Source organism: Lucilia sericata, unplaced genomic scaffold (assembly GCF_015586225.1).
Source record: "Lucilia sericata isolate MDLA Ls3-8-SP2 unplaced genomic scaffold, ASM1558622v1 Contig000463F_arrow, whole genome shotgun sequence".
In the NCBI taxonomy this organism is placed as follows: Eukaryota; Metazoa; Arthropoda; class Insecta; order Diptera; family Calliphoridae; genus Lucilia; species Lucilia sericata.
In genome coordinates this window covers 78,964-100,581 of record NW_023994478.1, presented here as the reverse complement: position 1 = coordinate 100,581, position 21,618 = coordinate 78,964, and the positions used below count along the sequence as shown (strand labels likewise).

General features: G+C 27.5%; 1 protein-coding gene across 4 annotated transcripts in view; it reads right to left on the bottom strand.

Annotated features, from left to right (window-relative positions):
* The window catches only part of LOC119605197 (RNA pseudouridylate synthase domain-containing protein 2-like), a 137,641-nt gene that overhangs the window by 63,383 nt on the left and 52,640 nt on the right, over positions 1–21,618 (bottom strand). Inside the window, exon 1 of one of the 4 annotated variants that reach the window (XM_037958155.1) lies at positions 15,595–16,123. The exons of 2 other annotated variants lie outside the window; for them this stretch is intronic. The gene's annotated coding sequence lies outside the window, so the exon portion shown is untranslated. Of the gene's footprint in view, positions 1–15,594; positions 16,124–21,618 lie in introns of those variants that run through there. One more of the 4 variants, XM_037958156.1, reaches the window with a different exon arrangement.

Genomic DNA, 21,618 nt, shown 5'->3' with positions numbered 1-21,618 from the left:
TTATTCAGTTAGCGAATCAATCAGTCTGTTGGTGGCAGAGTGGCAAAGGCGAAGTTGTGTTCACATTGTTTGCAATAAATAATAAGTAATCAATAGAAAAATTAAGAAAAAAATCAATCAGTAGCTGTTATGAAATCATTCACGTAAAATATAAATGAAAAACACATGCAATTTTATTTATTTATTTTTTGTTTTCTTCCTACACAGAAAAAATTAATACATAACTTGAATGAATTTTGTAATAAATTGAATGAATCGAACATGACTTTTTTTTCCAAACCATTTTCATTCAGAATATTAAAAGTTCATAAAATGTATGAACTTGTACATTAAAGATTTTTTTTGTTTTTTTGCTCATTTTTTTGATTTTCATAAAAAATTGGAATAAATATCCGCGTTACCTATTAATATCTTCCATTTTTTAGAAAATAATCACATATTAGCGAATTTTTATGATAAATAAATAAAATGTTGGAAAACAAAATATGAAATAAAAAAACATCAGCATATAGCTAAACATCCATTCTTCAGAAAATGCTGTATGTTACGCGCATATTTCATTGTTTTCAATCTAAAAATCATAAAGAAATAAAAAATTTTCCAAAGAAAATTTCAAACATTTTTTAACAAATAGAAAAATATAAAGAAAATTTTTAATATTTTAAGTCAAGGCTTCTAGATTATGTTTAAAAATATAAAAATGAAAAAATTCATACAATTTAGGAACTTATTCTTAAATATTATTAACTTTAGTCAATGAAAGCAGTTCATAATATTTATGCTGGAACTTTTTTCTGTGTACAGACACTTGTTGTTTGGGTTACTAATAGTTTTATTTATTTTTCTTCAATATTAGTGTTGCAGGAACTATTGATGGTGGTGAAAATTCGATCCGGCCAATTAATCGGGTTACGATTAATCGTGAAACATGTGGTTGGATTTCAGTAAAATAATTTAAAACAAAAATTTTTAAATACCACATTGTTAAAAACATTATGTAATGATAAAAATATTTATCTATTTTATTAATTTCATTATTTAATGAACATGTAAGAAAGAATCAATCGCAAAAGAGAATAAATTTTAAAGAATCGAAAAATTAAATTATTCGATAAAAATCAACATTTCATTCTTTAGCTGTGCAGTACATAATAAAAGTGTGTATCGAAACAGATACACTTATGAATGAACGAATGAATGAATCAATAAATAAATATTTACGTACGATTTTTTAAGTAGTGTGTGTATGTGTGTGTATATACAGTGTGTTTCATAGCTATAACGTCAATATTGTATTAAATACAAATCTTTTTTTTCTCAAACAGTAATAAAACATATTAGATGTATTCTAATGAAATAGACGTCATTGTTCCTTTTAACATTTTTTAATTAATATAAATTGAAATTTTTACCGTTTAATACAACTGTTCAATTCATATACATATTAATAACAAGTGTATTACAATAAAATAAAATTGTTGAGGGTTAATTTGCATTAAAATCTCTTACAACTTTATTTACTTTTAAATGCAATTCCTGAACATTTTTAAGAAGAAAAATAACACAGGACAACGAAGGTTGAAAAAACTTTTCAAAACAATTTGACTTGATTTTATTTTTTATGTTCTGAATCAGAATCTGGTATCGCTTTCTCTTTATCACACACAATTTTCTCGGAATATGGTATTGAATATTTAGTTCATATATTACGGACATTTTATATAATTGTGAAAAATATTTACGTTTAGTGGTTAATTTAGATTTTTCTATCACAATATAACGGCTCTTTATTATATATTTTTCTAAGTTTCATTTAAATCGATTGAAAACAGAATAATATTTCACTATGGTTTCATGAAAATTTCCCAATATTGCACAGCTTGAGTTTAACCTTCACCGTTTATGGGTTATCATTATACGATTTTACTAAAACAGCAGATATACATATGGGGAATTTCATGTCAAGTGACCCAACTCAAAAAATTTGCACTAAAGTTAGTACTATTGGATAGTAGGTCAGACAAAAATTTCAGCTCTATCGGTCAAGAACTGCCGGACTTAGAGGGGGTCAAAGTTGGACATTTTGGTCATACTGAGTTTTATTGAAATGAGTGTAACTTTTCAACTATTGGTCCTAGCAAAAATTGTCCAAAGGAGTTCAGATAGTTATTTCTTTCATTCTTTCCAAAAAAAAAAATTAATTTTAAAATTTTTAAATTTTTACTTTTTTTTCAAAATGGGCCCTTTTTATTTTTTTTTTTAGTAAAAGAAAGCTTATACAATTTCCTTAAAGGGCTAAGTGACCACAAAGCTCTTAAAGGGAATGGTCTAAGCTTTCTTTTGATTAAAAAAATACAACAAAAACGTCCATTTTGAAAAATAGGCTAAAATTAAGTGCTAATGTTGAAAAAAGTTTATTCTTGAGTTAAAAAATAATTTTGTTGATGGATATCCCACTCGCATCCCATTATGGGACTATAAATCCCTTTAAGGAAATTTTATAAGCTTTCTTATAAGAAAAAAATAAAAAGGGCTAATTTTGAAAAAAAAATTTTAAAAAATGTAAAAAATGTAAAAAAAATTTTGGAAAGAATGATGAAATACCTATCTTAGCTCCTTTGGACAATTTTTTCTCGGACCAATAGGTGAAAAGTTACACTCATTTGAATAAAACCCTGTATGACCAAAATGTCCAACTTTGACCTCCCCTGACTCCTGCAGTTCTTGACCAATAGAGCTGAAAATTTGTGAACTTCCTACTATCCCATAGTACATATCTTGGTTGGGTCACTTGACACGAAATTCCCTATATGTTTCCTATTATTTTAAGTTTTATATTCTGAAAAGACTTTATATAGAATGCAGAAAAGTAAGGAATTAAGGCTAATTTTCAAAAATATTACTAACGAAATGCTCAAAATTCAAATCACAGTTACCGCTAATTAAAAAAATGTTAAAAGTTTGAAACTGGAGTTCTGAAACTGTCGTCTGAAGGGTTTCCCGTATATGGTTTACACTATCTAATGATACCAATATATTAACGTAATAACATGGTTGTATTAGAACATTTCTCAAAATGTGTTAAATTTTTTGAAATATTTTACATTTAAGTATTTTCTGACTATATAATCTGAGGAATTTGTAATAACTTTTACATTTTTTTTGTTTTATATCTTATTCGAACGATAATAGTATATATATTCCAATTATTTGCTGTTAAAATCCAAACACATAAATTAAGTGGTTAAATTTTTTTAATTGGTGGCCTTGCGCCAGTTACCGTAGACTTATCGTTCTACATTTTTCCTGAATGCATTTGTATAACTTAAAGTTTAAGTCTACAGGCAGAGGCAGTCAATACTCTCAATTTTTGTAAAATTGGTTTGTCAATTCTTTTGACTAATTTTTCTGTGTTAATAACATAATTTAAAATTTTATCCGAAATTGTTTGAAAAGTTAAGTTTTTTTTAAATGAGAGTTCTAAAAATTATGTAATAAGTTTCTAATTTTCAAAGCTTAAAAGTAAAAAAAAAATATCTCAGAATTTGGAATAAAGTTGGAAAATCAAATCCCACTTTTAAGACAATATGTAAAGGCAGGAGACATCTGTACATATGTATGATTTCAAGTATTTACATAAATCTCTTTGAAGTTCAAGTTGTGACCATCAGCTAATTATGAAGACACCCGTATGTAATTCAAAGGATTTTTCTACATTTTGTAAATTATATTAATATAAAAGACTAACTGTAATTAATATATGTATATGCAATAACAATAACAAACAACAGTTTTCTAATTAAAACAATCAAAAGGCAATCTGAACAGAGACTCAAGAGGAAGAAATATGTATGTAAATATTTAATAATTGAAAACCTTCTAACTATGACGCATACTGTATACATACATATGCACATACATGTTACATATTTATATATTTCAACAAGCATTATGAGGTGTACGAGTAAGTACTCGATTTCATATACTACTTGATGTTCAACTTTATAAACACGGAATAATGAGTCTACAACAATTGTTTTATTTTTAATATTTTTTGCTTTCATTGCGTATGCAACACATTTTCAAAGAATTGTGGAATAAATAGAATAAATGTACAGACATATGTATACATGCATTCATTCAGTATGTAAGTATGTTTGTGTGGTTATGTAGATATTAATGTTTGTTATTTACAATGTAATGTATATTTTACAATTATATACAAAAGGACGGATTAATGATGTCCTCCAGTGTGAAGGGAATTTTCAAAATTACTTTATTTCTTGGACTAATATTTTTACCAAATTTTACATTAAGTCAAATGTTTGATAAGAATTAACTTATTTTAGGGGCATATCTACGATATTTATACATACACATATGTACATATTTAGTATAAGCAACATAGTCTTAATAAATTGTGGTTTTTAGAAATTGACCAAACCTTCACACTAAGTGGTCAATTTCTGCAGTGTCCACAGCAGCAGAAATATTAAGGTAAATGAAGCCAAATTTATTAATTCGAAGGTTAAGTTAAATATTTATAAATTTTCACTTACACATATATATCTTAATTGCTATAATGTTTAGGAGAGGGTACGTCGAACTGCCTTAGAACTGCATTATATGGGACTGCATTATATATTAAATGTTCATTTATTAATAATTATATATATAATTTTCCAAAGCTAATTAATATTTCATTTCAGAAGAATAGTAGATTTGTCATTATTTAAAGTGAACTTTTTATAGCAAATATTTTTTAAAGTTTAATAAAATAATCTTAGGTTATCAATTTGTTTTTATCAGTTTAATCGACAAATAATACAGGCCAACAATGAAAAAACTTCTTAAACAAGTTTCACTAATCCTAGTATTATATAGTATAACCAGTGATGCCAAGTGTAGGGATTTTTCCCTTTTTGTAGGGATTTTTTTCAAAAATTTCACGTGTAGGGAAAAAGGGAAAGATTTGTTACTATTGTCAAATTGTAGGGATTTTTCAATTTCATAGTTTTTAACAATTAAAAATATACCCTTTCATGTATTAAACTTTAAAATTAAAAATGAAATCAGTTTTAAGTGTATCGTTAGTAAAAATTTCGCTTGTAATTTCTACAATATATGTACCTACATATCGCTACAAGACTGGCATAATCCAAAATTCGGGTTTCTTGAACTGAGGTCTACAAAACATGCGACATACTAAAATCTTTCATATAGATTTAATGTTCTGAAAATTTATAAATGTAAACCGCAAAAAGTAAACGCAAAAGTAAACCTTATTTAAAATAATTATTTTATGAAAATTTTTTTGTTGGGGGCACATAAAATAAATTTTTAACATCGAATCGCGATACTGCCATAAATCTTTCAATTGTCTTGTTTTTTTAATCTTAACTGAAGAGTTAGGGTTGGAAGATTTGTATGATGTAAAATTGAAAGAAAAAAATTTAAATTCTAGAAATTTCATTCCTAAAAATTAAAAAAAAAAAATACATATATATGTATATAGGTATATTATAAAACGGAGCTAATATTTTAGTTTTTTATGTTATTTTTGTATTTTTTTAAGATAAACTTGGAAAAAAGTAGTGTAGGGAAAAATGTAGGGAAAATAAAAAGTGGGTGTAGGGAAAAAAGAGATTTTTTCTCATAAGCGTAGGGATTTCTGAAAAAAATCTCCTGGCATCACTGAGTATAACCCACCAATTTCCCACATTTTTATATTTTAGTCCCCGTGATTGTATACTTGTGTCCCAAATATTCAATTCTTTAATTTTACAGAAGTTGCGAATATTGACCGTCTGTGCCTCTAGACTTAAAGTTTAAGTTATAAAAATGAATTGTGGAAATTTTTCGGGCGATAGGACTTCGTTAACTCGTGACGACACGGCTCCGAAGTAGAAAATGGTTTTAGCATAAATTTGACCATTTAATTTCTATTTTTTATCTTTACTGAAAATAATTGAAATATATATCTTCAATTGTCATTTTAATAAGATATAAAAATCGGTAAAAATTGTAAAAGTCATTACAAATTCTTCAGATCATTTAGTGTCACAAATGATGAAATGAGAAATATTTAAAAAATTTAATACATTTTGAGAAATATTCTAATAAAACCATGTCATTACATTAAATATATTAACTTAAATGTTTTTGTATTCATTAGATAGCGTAATCCGTATTTGAAGGGGAAACCCTTCAGACGGCAAATTCAAAACTCCAGTTTTAAACTTTTAACAATTTTTTTAAGGAAATTTTAAAATTTTGAGGAAATCTTCATGTGACTTATGGACAATAAAGAAGGACAGCAAATAGTAAAGAAATAATGTCGATATCTATATATTTTGAGGATTTCGGAGAAAACTATTTTTTGGTAATATTTTTGAAAATTTGTCATAATTCCTTTTTGTTATGTATATTAGAGTGGGTCGGTCTCTATGGACAAAAAAAAAGTTGTGTCAGTCACCCCCTAGGATTAAAGATATGTTAATAACATTTCCAAAAATATAAAAAATATTTTTTTGCCACGCCTAGAAATACCGCCCTTTTTGTTTTTCATATATTACGCCGCCATTTTAAGTCCGATCGTAACATGTCATATATCAATATTTATGGCTTGACTGTAGCTATATTTCACCCTTAGAAAATTTTTTAATTCGACGTGATATTCTATGCGCGACTTCTGATATCTCGGATCCTTCCCAAAATCTAAAATTGTGGCTATACTGGAATAAAGTACATTGAATTATATGAACTATTAGCTTTTAAAATGCTCACTTTTATGCATAAACACCTATTTTATAGATATTTAAAAATGTTCAAGTATTTATCAACCGTTCTCACAACAAACAATTAATTTGCCAGGAAAAACAGTCGAACATTTTTTAAATGAACTATATAAAACAGAAATCCTTTTCATTTTTTCAGTTGCAAACCATTTCAGATCCTACTTCCTTTCAAAATAGCATAAAGTTAACTATGTATGTATATCCTACAGCAATTTTCCAAATAATTTGATGAAAATAGGCTTAAATATTTAATTTTACCAAAGGACGAAGTTGTTTAAAAATGGATTAAATTGGAGCTCTTAATTGCGGCTATTCGTTATTTCCCTCTTAAACACTTCCATTATGATGAAATTCTGCATATCTAACTCCTATATGAACATAAATCCCTCCACCAAATTTTGAGAGGATCGGTCTATAATTAATCCTAGCTCCCATATATAGTCTCTTTCAGAAAATCAGTTTTTCATCAATAAATTTCTTAAAAAGGACAAATTTCAGTATAAATGCTTTATTAAATAAGAAATCACATTTTAGATATATTCATAACTGGTATCATATGGTCGGCCATTCCCGATTAATATTTTTTTAATAGTTTTTATTTCAAGAACTTCTTTAAAAATATATAACTATTTAAGAAAAGTTAATCTATCATTAAATAAATTTATTACATTGTATAAAAATTAGTGTAAACATTTTTGAAAATTGTTAAAAAAAAGAAACATGCAAGTAATTGTATGGTAAAAACATGAAATATTTTTATAAAGCATAACTCTTTAATTTTGCACAGATTTTTATAAAATAAAATGTTTAGTTTTTATGTACCTACGTGATTTTGTTATTAATTAATAAAATTAAATGCTGAATAAAATTATCATTCTTGTGCTAAGATAAGGGCAGAATGAAATTTGTGTATTGTAAATTAATTTGAAAAAATAGTTTTCGACCATATCCCTAGCAAATTAATTGTTTGTAGTTAGAACTATACAGGTATTTTTAAATATCTGTAAAATAGCTGTTTATGCATAAAACTGAGCATTTTAAAAGCTAATAGCTCATATAATTAAATATACTTTATTCCAGTATAGCCACATTTTTAGATTTTGGAGAAGGATCCGAGATATCAGAAGTCGCGCATAGAATATGATGTCGAATTAAAAAATTGTCTAAGAGTGAAATATAGCTACAGTCAAGCCATAAATATTGATATATTATATGTTACGATCGGACTTAAAATGGAGGCGTAATATATAAAAAACAAAAAGGGCGGTATTTCTAGGCGTGGCAAAAAAATATTTTTTATGTTTTTGAAAATGTTATTAACATATGTTTAATCGTAGGGGGTGACTGACTCAATTTTTTTTTTTTCGACCCACCCTAATGTATATTATATAAAATATTTTCAGAATATAAAATTCCAGATAATAGGAAATATATATCTGAAGTTTTAGTAAAATCGAATAATGTTAACCGATAAACTGTGAAAGTCAAACCCAAGCTATGTAATATTAGGAACTTTTCTTGAAACCACAGTGAAATATTATTGTGTTTTCAATCGATTTAAATGAAACTTATGAAATATATATAATGAAGACCCGTATTTATAATGCCATCGAAATAATCGAAATTAACACTTAAACGTAAATATATTTTTACAATTGTATAAAATGTCCGTAATATATAAACTAAATATTCGATGCCATTTTGCGAGAAAATTTTGGGTGATAGAGAAAAACAAATAGCAGCAGATTCGGTTTCATCAGCTAAAAATACATTAGATTCAGTCGAATTGTTTTCAAAGGTTTTTACAAAACCGTTGGCCTGTGTAATTATTTTGGGTTAAAAATGGGTTAAAATAACAATTGTTTTTTTAATTGGTTACTACATTTTATATAATCTTCCTTCATACATGAAACTAAATTGATATTTTTTTACTTCTTCGATTTCAATTCATTGTGAAATAAAATAAATTAATAAAGTTTGTTTAGTTTTAAAATATGTTGTTTTTATGTGAAATTATTTCTTAAAGAAAATTAAAAACACTAAAATGCTCAAATATTGTTTAAATAGATAATTTATTAAATTAATTAATCGGTTATTTGAAATAAATTTTATTTGTGTATGTAATAGTTCGATGTATAATCATACAAAAAAGCCAGCCTAATATAAAAATATAACATACTTATACACGTTACGTGTACGTTAAAACTTATTCAGTCAGGTGTATATTCTTGAGAAAATTATTGCTTCGTCTGTTGCGGAAGTATGCATATTTTCATATACATATTTTCATATATAGTATTAGACCTGCTCTTGAAATAAATTTATATTTAATTTTTATGACTTGATTTCATAATCAGCTTAGCTCTAAATATTATATTATTTGTTTTAGATACATACAATGGACAATATACTAAGGATCTGTCAAAGAGAGTCAATTCAGACAATATTCATACAACAGTGAGCAGGACTAATGAATATATGTACGTGTAAGTATGTATGTGTGTGTGTAACTTTACACTAGTATTAATGTACAATATTAATTGAATAGTCAACTTCACAGGATTCGACCCAATAAAGAAATTAAGAGACGATATGGACGAGAGAATAAAGAAAATAGCGAATATATAAACCCAACGCATAATTTTATAACGAAATTCCGTTAGTTAATAGAAATTACTTTCTTATCATTTCATTTTTTTCTTAATTCAGATAGAAGTGAGTGGATTAATTTTATCGCAAAAAACAAAATATTCAATTACTCTTTTAGATCAAATTAACATTTTTATTTTAAACTGTTTAAACAAAATTATAACGCTTTTTAACTGCCAGACTGTGCATGTAAGCTGTTAAGTGTTAAAATACTTTAGTTGTGTTGTTGTTTCATTCACTCCATTTTAAATAAATAAATGAAAAATTAATAAATAGGTGAAACCAAATTATTTATTTTTTATCTAACATTTGTATGTAAATTGTTAAGCACATGATTGATTTTCACATACATATATTTAATATAAACTCGCGTACACATGCATTGAATTAGTCATTATGTACTTTTTTATTTTATTTTTTTCTTAATTATACAAAAGTTTTAAAAAAGCTTTGAACAATAACAACAATCAATTAATTAATTCCCTTTAGATAACAATGTTATTCTTTAAATAAAATTTAGGGTTTCTTGTAAACAAAAAAATTGCGTGGTAACATTTTAAAAGTCCTAGTAAATTTAAATCTTTTGCTTTATTTATTTGTCCTAGCAGTGTGTTGTAAGGATATGTATCAAATTCCTAAGTAAAAATAGCTTAACGCTCACGGATGAAAATATTAATATGGAATCCCGCACAGTTTCCTTTCCTTTAGCTAGACTCAATTTATAGGTTGATAATATTAGTCTATTTTTGTGAAATCCTTTTCAAAAGTGCGAATAATGAAATCGTTACTTATTATAATTACTATGTATTTATACATATTCGTATAAACGATCAAAATTTAAAGGGTTATACTACCATTAAGGTTCCTTTCAAGAGAACTTGAAAACTAAGCTATTTTTAATTAATTTTAAGAAAATTGTAAGAAGAAAAGGGATATTCCTGTTGCTATACCCTCTACCACCATCAGTAGGGATAGAGAGTAGTTATAAGATTGTCATTCCGAGTGAAATATCAGCAAATGTTCATCTGAGACCCAAGAAAGTATATATGTATTATTCTTAATCCATATGAATAACTGGGACGATTTAGCTTACATTTTCGTCTATTTGTCTTTATAAAACACTTAAAAACTAAGCAATATAAATTAAATAAATTCGCCAGAAATATTTATGATTGTGTAAGAAGTTTGGTATTGAAAATTAAACCTAGAAAAATGTATACTTTTTCTTGCTTCTGGAGTAATTTTTTCAGAAATTAACGCAGATAATTCGATAAATTTTGTCACACGATTCATCTTTCATTCAAGGGTATGATCTACATAACTCATGAACAAAATGTCAAATGTCAAGAATCCCATTATAAGCTGCTGAAATCGGGTCATGATCACAGAGGATCTGTTCCGAACAGAATTGAATCGCTTACACCAGACAAAATCTATTGCCGTAATACCTATTAAGTATTATAAGATTCCACTGTAATTAATACCAAAGTAAATATAGGTATATATTTTTTTAAAACATACAAAAACTATAAAAAAAGGACAAACAATTTAAAATTGTTTACTGGGCAATTAGTCAAACAACGATACTACTGACAAGTTAAACAAATTGACTTATTTGAAATAACGGAAAGTAGGCTACACTAACAACAAACTTCCCACAATTCGCACAAATACTCTTTCAATATTGAAGCCATTAGACCTGTCCGTAAAAATTACTTTGTATTTTGTTCCATATAACCCTTAATTTAAGGCAGATGAAAGAACAAGTCTAATACCAATTAAGAAGTAATTGACATTAAACAATAACTACAATTATATCCGATTTATTTTGTTATTCCGTTTGTAACACATCGATTATAAGTATTCTTGTCATTCTAAGGCAGTAATTGATAAAGAGCTATACATAAAAATTATAAAAAACAGTAATCGGCAAAGAGCCTATATTACTCTCTGCCGATTACTGTTCTAAGGTGTCATGTCTGTCTCTCTGTTGAAGGCTCGGCAGGTCCCGGAGGTGTGGACGAAGATGAATTTTCCCAAAATATTCTCTATTGACCAGACCACGATTTCACCTAGCCTCCATACAGTGGCCTATGTTGATTATGTGTCAATCGTAATAAGTTCCAGGTCCACATTTGTCCACAAAATTATTTTAATGTTCATAACTGCCTAACAAATACCAGTATACGGATGATATTTCACATAAACAAGTTTTATAAATTGGCTTAGAATTTTGATTGAAATATGAAAAATATGTATGTAGGTGTTCTTAATGCATTTTTAATATAGACTTTTCGATTCTTTTTCGACTAGTTTTGCGACTTTTATTTACAAAGTAAATTTTTCGAAGTTTTTGGTTCAAAATAGTTGACTTACCGATTTTATCAAACAAAAGACATCGACTTTTTTCAACTAAAATTCCTTTTAATCTTAAGCTTAAATTTGATAAAAAAAATTTAGTTCGCGAGTTATAATGTTTCCAAATAAATTATGAGAATTTGAAATTCTTTTCTCAGCTTAAAGGCTATTTCTGCAAAGAATATAGATTAAGCAGAGAGCTAGTTTAATAAACATTACATACCATGCATGTATGAAACATATGCACATAATAAAATGTAACAATAAAAATATATATGTACATTAGGCCGACTCACAAAAAAAGGTGCTTGAGTTACCCCCCTCAAAATATTCGCTGTTATGTAATATAATGTTTCCCAAAATATTTTGGGTAGAGTGTTGTCCGTTCGTGAGCTGGACAGTTTTCAAGAAAATATCCTATAGGGGATACGATTTTTCATTTTAATTTCAATATTTTGCCCAGCTTCAAAAAATCTTTGTTTTGTTTTATGATGGTTCCCAAAATATATCTAGTCTATCGGTGGCGGTTCGTGGGCTAGACCGGTTACAAAAAAGTCCCATTTTAGTTATTTTTTTAAATTTTACAGTTTTTTCTTTAACAAAATATACAATATTTCATTTGAAAGGGTTTTTGAAGCCATGTCTAGTAGTGTGCAGAATTTGCAATATTGTGCATTCATTTTATTTATATTAATGAACAACCTGACAATTTTAATTTTTTTGGAATACGACAATTATGAGCAGACGGTTATTTATGATTAATACATCGTTGGACGCGGCTTTAAAACCACTTTCAAACGATACCCCATAATCATCATAAAACAAAGCAAAGGTAAATTTTGAGAGGGGTAACACAAAAACGTTTTTGCTTTCCATACAGAGTGAGTCGGTCTAATATACTATGTACATATGCATATATTTATATATGTTACATATATGGACATTAGGGTGTTTTTTTCCTTTTTCTATGAAATTTTTTAAGCCTTAGTCTTCCCGCAATTTTATACTTTGGAGATATGATGATCAAACATTGCTAAAATTAAATTGCTAATATGTAGAGATACTAGAAGGTGGAAAACTGCTAAAATTTGTCAAACCGGATAAAATATAACGTGTGGACAAGAAAGACCAACAAAAGTTTTTAAATAGACCGCAATTTTATTATAAATATATGTTAAATTCGAGAATATACTTTTTTGAAAGGATCCAAGCTAACAAAGTCTGTAGGTACGGCTCGAATGTCTCAAATTTTGATCGTTGCAATTTTATACCAAGAATCAAACTAAACCAATCCCTCACTCCTTGAAATTCAACAACAGGAAAAAAATAATGATAATAAAAATGTATGTATGAATATATAATATGTACATATGTGTATATTTAAAATAAATACATACATATGTATATAAATGGGTTTACATGAAATACAAAACATACATTTAATTTTTAGCACGTGATGGAGATATTCATACGTGTGCCTAAAAGCCGAGACTACTTTTATTTTTCAAATTACAATTTCAATTGAAAGTGAATAAAAAATACAATAAACTAACATTATTAAAGAAATAAATATTAGACGTATAAAGAAATAGATGTTGGTATGTATTTATATTGTAATGAACATCACATTCGGACAATTTACAAAACTAGAAAATTATTTGAAAATTTGTTTTATATTATTGTTAATAAACTTATGAAACACCCACACACTCACACGTTTTTTATGATTTAATAATTATATTTTATGTTTTATTCGATTATATGTATTTTGTTAATAAATATTTTCTGAAATCTCTGATATTTGTTACTTTGTTTATTTATTTAAATTATTGTAGGTTGCACTATACACATTCATTTTCATTTAATATTTAATATGTAAACATCCGAAATTCGAGCATTTGATTCATTTTTCTTTAGTCAATAGTAATAAACTGAATTTATACAAGTTCAATATGAATGTTTAAAAAATGGAAAAAATATTTTTTTGTTAAACATTTACTGCCTTATTCATAAACATTTATCAAAGGTTTATAGTACAAATTTTGTATGAAAATTTGATTTATAAACCTTTGATAAAAGTTTATGAATAAGACCCTTAATTATACCCTTCACCTTCGTGAGAAGGGTATATATAAGTTTGTCATTCCGTTTGTAATTTCCAAAATATAATTTTCCGACCATATAAAGTATATATATTCTGAATCCTTATAGATAGCGGAGTCGATTAAGCCATGTCCGTCTGTCTGTCTGTCTGTCCGTCTGTCTGTTGAAATCAGTTTTCTGAAGACCCCAGATATCTTCGGGATCCAAATCTTCAATAATTCTATCAGACATGCTTTCGAGAAGTTTCCTATTTAAAATCAGCAAAATCCGTCCATAAACAACGGAGATATAAGCAAAAATCCGAGACAACCTCTGAAATTTTCATAAAAAATAAGCAACAACAACACTGCTTATTCATTGCGTTGTGTATTTTGTTTTTGTTTTTTTTTTTTTGAGTATTTCGTTTCATATGTTTGTATGGCTGTGTGTTTCATTGCCTTGTGTATGTTGTTTTTGTTTCTTAGTGTATTCAGTTTCGTATGTTTGGATGGCTGCGTGTTTCATTGCCTTGTGTATATTGTTTTTGTTTCTAGGTGAATTCAGTTCCGTATGTTAGGATGACTGTTGGTTTCATTGCGTTGTGTATTTTGTTTTGTGTGTATGTATTTAGTATCGTATGTTTGGATGTCTGCTGGTTTGACTGCCTTTTGTATTTTGTGTGTTTATTTCGTTTAGCGTCGTTGTTGTTCATTATGTTCTGCTATTGCTATAATAATGATCGGGAAAATGAAATAATTAAAATTTTATATTTTTAAATACACTATGGTGAAGGGTATATAAGATTCGGCACAGCCGAATATAGCACTTTTACTTGTTTTTTATTCATTTTTAGGCGAAGGATACAATTGTTTTTACCACATATATTTTTTATTGCAATCAATTAAATTGATATTGCTGTTGGTGGTTTCATTTAGTAATTTTCATTCATAACAATTACCTACATATTCGTACAATATATTTTCATTAGATGAGCCCTTAAAAAATATATTTACTATAGGTGGATTTTATTTTGTCGTGGCGGAAATCAATTTAAATTTCAAAACAATAAAAATTTCTTTGAAACTTTGTAATGTAAATCAAGATACACGTACATATATATTTACCCAAAATATATTAAAAACGAATACTTCAGTGCACCCTCATTTTGGATTAGATTAATTGTTAACTTTTTTGCAAGTGTTGAAAATATAACGCGGGAATAATTTTATCTTAAAGTTTATCCCCCTTATTCACAAACAACATTTTTATTTTATAAAAGGTTTATAAAACAAAATGTCCATACAAAATCTAATTTATAAATTGTTTATAAAATAAAAATTTTGTTTGTGAATAAGGGGGTATATCTTCCGACAGGTTTTATTTTTTTAGTGAAAAACAAAATTAAGTCTACACAAGTCAAATCTATTTTTTTAGGACCGATCTAATATTAAATGTATGGATATTAAATGAATCGAATACAGTAGAATAGAAGGAGTAATCAAGTGAGTATTGAATGTTTGTTTACAATTATTTCACTGTCGCAATAAAAACACACATGCTAGACAATGTTACAGATAAATTCAAGTATAAGTGTGTAGTTGTTTGTATATACTAGTAACATAGATGATGGATGTTGCAACAATCAGCAACTCTAAAACACTTTCCGTCTTTGACGAATACAATTATTGCATTGTACATACATACGCACATGTATTTAACATACATTTTTGGATGGATGTGTAAAGAAGTATCGAATGTCATTCATTACAAGATAGGTTACACATACTCGTAGTATTTATTTCGTTAGTTTGAAACACAATCACGTGTAACCAAGCGCAACAATTTCAAAACATACCGTTTAAATAACGACAAAAATCTCAACTTCGAAAAATAAACCCACAAAAACATAAACTAAATAAACAATTTGCAATTGTTATTATTATTGTTTGATATTTTTATTTTATAATAATTATTATTTAACAATATTTTTTATTTGTTTATTTTTGATGTATTTGAACACTAGTTCATATTTATTTGTTTTAATATTTTTTTTTTTTGGATTCAAATTAAACACGTTTTTTAATGAAAATTTATAAATATAGGTAAAATTATTTGTTTTTATACATTTTTACATTGAACAGACGACAAACACAAGACGACAGAACAACAGCTAATGAAAAACACATCCGAACATAACGAACAATGTTTGTTAACTAAACTTTAAATATCCCGCACAGCGCCAACCACAAAATAGAAAAACATAAAAGCAAAAAATAAAATAGAAATATAGACAAAAATAAGCGAAACAACAATTCAACAATACGAACACAATACAACAATGCAACCAACCTAAAAGCAGCCACTCACTCATTCACTGAACTAACTACCGTTTACTATTCGTACGTACTACCCAAAGTGTATATCGTCTGTCGGTTCAATCTATTGTTTAATTTGATGGCCCATACAAAATTATTTACTCGTACTTAGTTAGTCGGCTAGCTAATGCAGGCTGGCTGGTTAGCTAGATGGTTTATCTAGCTCGGCAGACTAGTTGGATGTCTAGCAATGGGCTTGATGTCTGTCAGGGACTGGCACACACACTCAATGGTCCACCAGGTTGTTACGTTACAAACAATTAGATATTAATTTGCTGCATGTTCGAATCAAACATGTTCGCTGAGCCTATTATTTATTCTATGTGTGTCTATACAAAGTATGTATACAAAAAAGCATCCCAGTCAAAATTATTTCTGGCAATTTTCAAGAAAACAACGTCAAGAATTTAAAGTCATCATTGGTGATAATTTTAATATGTAGGTAAACACAAGATATAAACCACATTTCTTTAGTAGGTTTCTGGCAAGTATAATGTATAAAAGTGCTATGACTTTACGTTTGGAAAATGAAATTCCATTCGTATTTTTAACAAGTAAGAGTGCTGATTCGGCAGAACCATCATGTGTCTTAAATTTTAAGTGAATTTCGGAAAGTGGACCTAAACTATATAAATCAAACTTTTGCTACCACAATTGAATCATTTATTGGATTTATTCTAAACTGTTTTATCATATACAAACATAATATAATAAATATATACATATAATATGCTCATAATATTTGACACAAAGATTTTAGATCCTATAAAACTAGTTAATGACGAATTTTATCGCTATATTATATCGATTTCCATAAAATTTGGCAGAGATTTCAGCTCCCCTAAAACTCATTTATGTCGAATTTCGTTACTTTGCTATTATTTTGGAGTAAGTTAAGTCATGTTCTGAGAGGGACCTTATATGGGGGTCAATGGTAGGGTTAATTATTGACCTATACTCAAAAAATTTGGGAGGGAGATTTTGGTTCATATAAAACTTGTTTAAGTGGAATTTCATTGGCATACTGATGTTTTTAAAACAGCTATGACTGTTTACACTGTTTTTCGGGGGCCACTTGTATGGAGGCTATGCGAAAACATGGACCGATTTGGCCCATTACCAAATACCAAACGAACTGCATCAAAAAAAAATATTTATGGAAAATTTCAGCTCCTTAGCTCTTCTCGTTCGGACTCTATCGTGCTTTCAACAGACAGACGGACGGACATGGCTAGATCGTTTTAGAATTTAATAAAGACATAGAAAACATATACTTTTGTGGGTCTATGACCAATATTTCGATATGTTACAAACGGAATGATAAAAATAATATATCCATTTTTTTTGATGAAGACAATAAAAATCGTATCATTTATATTTTTTGCGTTTACACTATTGTGTGTTTACATAAAAATACATCCCTGATATTTTTGTTTTTTGAATCATTTGAAAAAATGAAGAGAGCCATACGACTGTCAAATTGTTCATACGTATTATCTCTCAATGTGTGATGTTTTTATTACACATTGCGTTTAGACGATTTCGTCAAATATTTGATAGGTGTGAATTTACCTTAAGAATGTATTAGAAGAATTGTATTTTCAAATACTTGTGTTTTCACCACACTTTTACCACATCAAGCCTACATAGTAAGTTGAGTAAGTAGTTTTGTTTTTTATAAATATTATTCAATTGTTTTACTCACTGCACCACTTCTTACTATGCAGTGCATAGCTATTTTATTGCGCGTTGAATAATGGTTTTCACAGGTTTCCTATTTGATTAAAAAACGTTGTTAAGTCGCAATCAAATAAAATGTGTGAACAAAATGGAATGGAGTCATTACTAGACTCGTTATAAGTAATGCAGATGGTATGTAGTAGTAATTTGAAACTAAGTTGTTGAGTAAGTACAAGTTTTTGATGGGATAATATAACTTTTAAGTTTTTAAAGATTTCACTAATTATTGTGTTTAGTGAACATTATTGGAGTACATGATCTGTTAAGTAGTCCTATCTGTTTTTAGTCAAGTTTGTATATTATTTTAATTGGAAAAAAAAACTTTCCTGAAAATTGTATTATTAATTTCTATAGAAGTTTTGCGTACATATAAACATATTTGTTCAATTGATTCAATAGGAAATAATTAGATCCAGGAGAAATGTATATCGAATGACTTTATTAAAAATTCTCTAATTTAGAAGAAAAAATTTTGAAGAAATCAAAAAATACTTTTTCTTTTACAAATATGTATATGCATTTCAAATATTGACAGTATGCTTCGCTTTTTCGTGAAGATTTTAAATCTTTTTTCTTCAATATTTTTCAAAAATTGTTTTTTTTTTTTTTTTTTTTTTTTGTAATTATTATTTGTATATTTCTAAAGCAGGGCATACACGATACAACCGCTTATACAATGTGAGAAGGTTGTTTACGGAATTGCAAAGCGTGTAGGGTTGTTATATGAAGTTGTGAGTTGGTTGTACGAAAGAGTCTACAATCGGGTCGCAACGTAAAAATGCTTGTCGTACAACATTATTCTATTTTACTCTTCATTTTCTAATGACCGCAGAGCAAGTAACATCGTGTGTGCGTTAAAAACAATGAAAAAAAATTTTAAAAATTCCGCTGAAATGCCATTAAAAATTAATAAAATTTGTATTTATTATAAAAAATAAGAAAAATTTTACAATTAAATTGCAATTATACGCACACGCTACCACCTTCACCAAAAATTATTTTTATAAAAAATAAAGTTGTATTAAGATATTGTTTTCAAAATTGCAACATTTGTGTGCAATATATGCAACTTGATTGTAAGCAAAGATGTTTAAAACTTTACTTCACAACTTAAATACATTAATTTCAACTTCCACTTAACTTCGATTTTATAACTTTCCTCTTCGGCAGTTGCTGAATAAGTATGTATAGGGTAATTCCACTGACATTTCGACCACTTCAAATTTTCATCCCTTTCGATTTAGTTATAACTCGAAACATATATTCTACACTTAATTGTTTCTATGGCGTAAAAATTGGACCCTTAACTCATTCAGTTCATATTTTATGGGTCTCTTAATGAGGGCATCTCGGGTATTTTTCTTCAAAATTAGAAATGTTGATGACTGAATAACTTTGTAACCAGTTATCCGATTTTAACAATTGTTTCGTTCGACAGGTCTTCGATTAATCGTTTTTGACATTTCATTAAAATTACATGAAGTCCTGGCGCAAGGACCATATAGTGGAAAATGTCCTTTATCCTTGAATATCTCAAAAAAGGATATTTTATTTTTTTTAATTTTTAATGACAAATAGACAAAATTATTGTTATTGTTGTCTAAAAATTTTAGGATGGGATCTCAATGGGTTTGGAAGTTATAGGAGTTTTTACTTAGCTACATTTACAATTTCCATAGGAAATGAGTGCTTTTTATACATTTTAAAACATTTATAGTCTAGTAAATTAAGGTTTTAATGCCGAATAAGGTAAAAATTACCACAGACCATCAAATTAATGTTATAAATAGGATGGTGAATAATATCTGAAATCATGTCTTATATAATTAAAATATTAGAGGTCTTAGGTCAAAATAATCAATTTTTTAATATCTCCTTTTTCATACATCCTACGGATTTAGGAGTCATTACGAAATTTGTAGAGAATCAAATTTACGGCATTTTGGTTTCAGGCAATTCTTTCCTATTATCAGCAGTTTTGGAGTTATAGTCATTTTTCGTTCATTTAAGATATGGTTTTCTAACCTCAATATATTTTGAACTACAAACGTAATTGTGATAATTGTTCGTTTAGCCTTTAATAAGGAACACATCTAATTATTTAATTACACTTCTCGCGCCAGAGTTGCTCTCTGACCATCTCATGTAATGTAAATTTTAAAATTAAATTAGAAGCTGTAATGATAAATCGAAATTATACTTGGTACGCATAACTCGTCAGGTTAAAGAATCAGCATCGCCGATTTTAACAAATATCAGTTCATATATACATACAACATGAAAGTTTTTTCACAGTATTATATATTGCATTTCATTATGCAGTTTATATTGCATTTCACTATGCAGTTTATTCCGTATGTATTTTACTGTATGAAAACTTGCTCCGATATCAATAAATTTTGGTGGGTTTAAAGCTTTGATCAGTTATATTACACCGTATAATTATTTAATTATACTTCTCGCGCCAGAGTTGGTCTCTGACCCATAGTGCGATCTCTTGCAATGTAAATTTTTAAATTAAATTAGAGGCTATAACAATAAATCGAAATTAATGAAACTTAGTGTATACATATGACACCGTACGACAGAAAGAGAAAAATCAGTAAAAGTATTTTAAAATATTTTTAAAATTTTGAAGTCCTTTAAAAAGGGCACAGGATCACGAAATGAGAAACTGAAAACGCAGTTTTTCTCCATTAAATTTATAGTTTCAGACGTATGTATATCATCCGGTTCGTGTCTAACAAAATTTTTCTCTTTTTGTCGAACGGTGTTATATACACTAGGTTTCATTAATTTCGTTTTATTGTTATAGCCTCTAATTTAATTTAAAAATTTACATTACAAGAGATCGCACTATGGGTCAGAGACCAACTCTGGCACGAGAAGTATAATTAAATAATTATATGTGTTCCTTATTAAAGGCTAAACGAACAATTATCACAATTAAGTTTGTAGTTCAAAATATATTAAGGTTAGAAAACCATATCTTAAATGAACGAAAAATGACTATAACTTCAAAACTGCTGATAATAGGAATAAATTGTCTGAAACCAAAAAGCCGTAAATTTGATTCTCTACAAATTTTGTAATGACTCCTAAATCCGTAGGATGTATGAAAAAGGAGATATGTATTTCAAAAAAATTGATTATTTTGACCTATGACCTCTAATATTTCAATTATATAAGACATGATTTCAGATACTATTCACCTTCCTATTTATAACATTAATTTGATGGTCTGTGGTAATTTTTACTTTATTCGGCATTAAAACCTTAATTTACTAGACTATAAACGTTTTAAAATGTATAAAAAGCACTAATTTCCTATGGAAATTGTAAATGTAGCTAAATAAAAACTCCTATAACTTCCAAACCCATTGAGATCCCATCCTAAAATTTTTACACACCAATAACAATATCTGTCACTAAAAAATTAAGAAAAACAAAATATCATTTTTTAAGATATTCAAGGATAAAGGACATTTTAAAGGCTTAACATATTTTCATATATAATATTAAGTTTCGTACTAAAGACTGAACGTCCCAATAACAAAAATTTTTCTTAAATTGTCTAATAAATATTGCATTTTGAATTTTAGTTTATGTGTAAATTC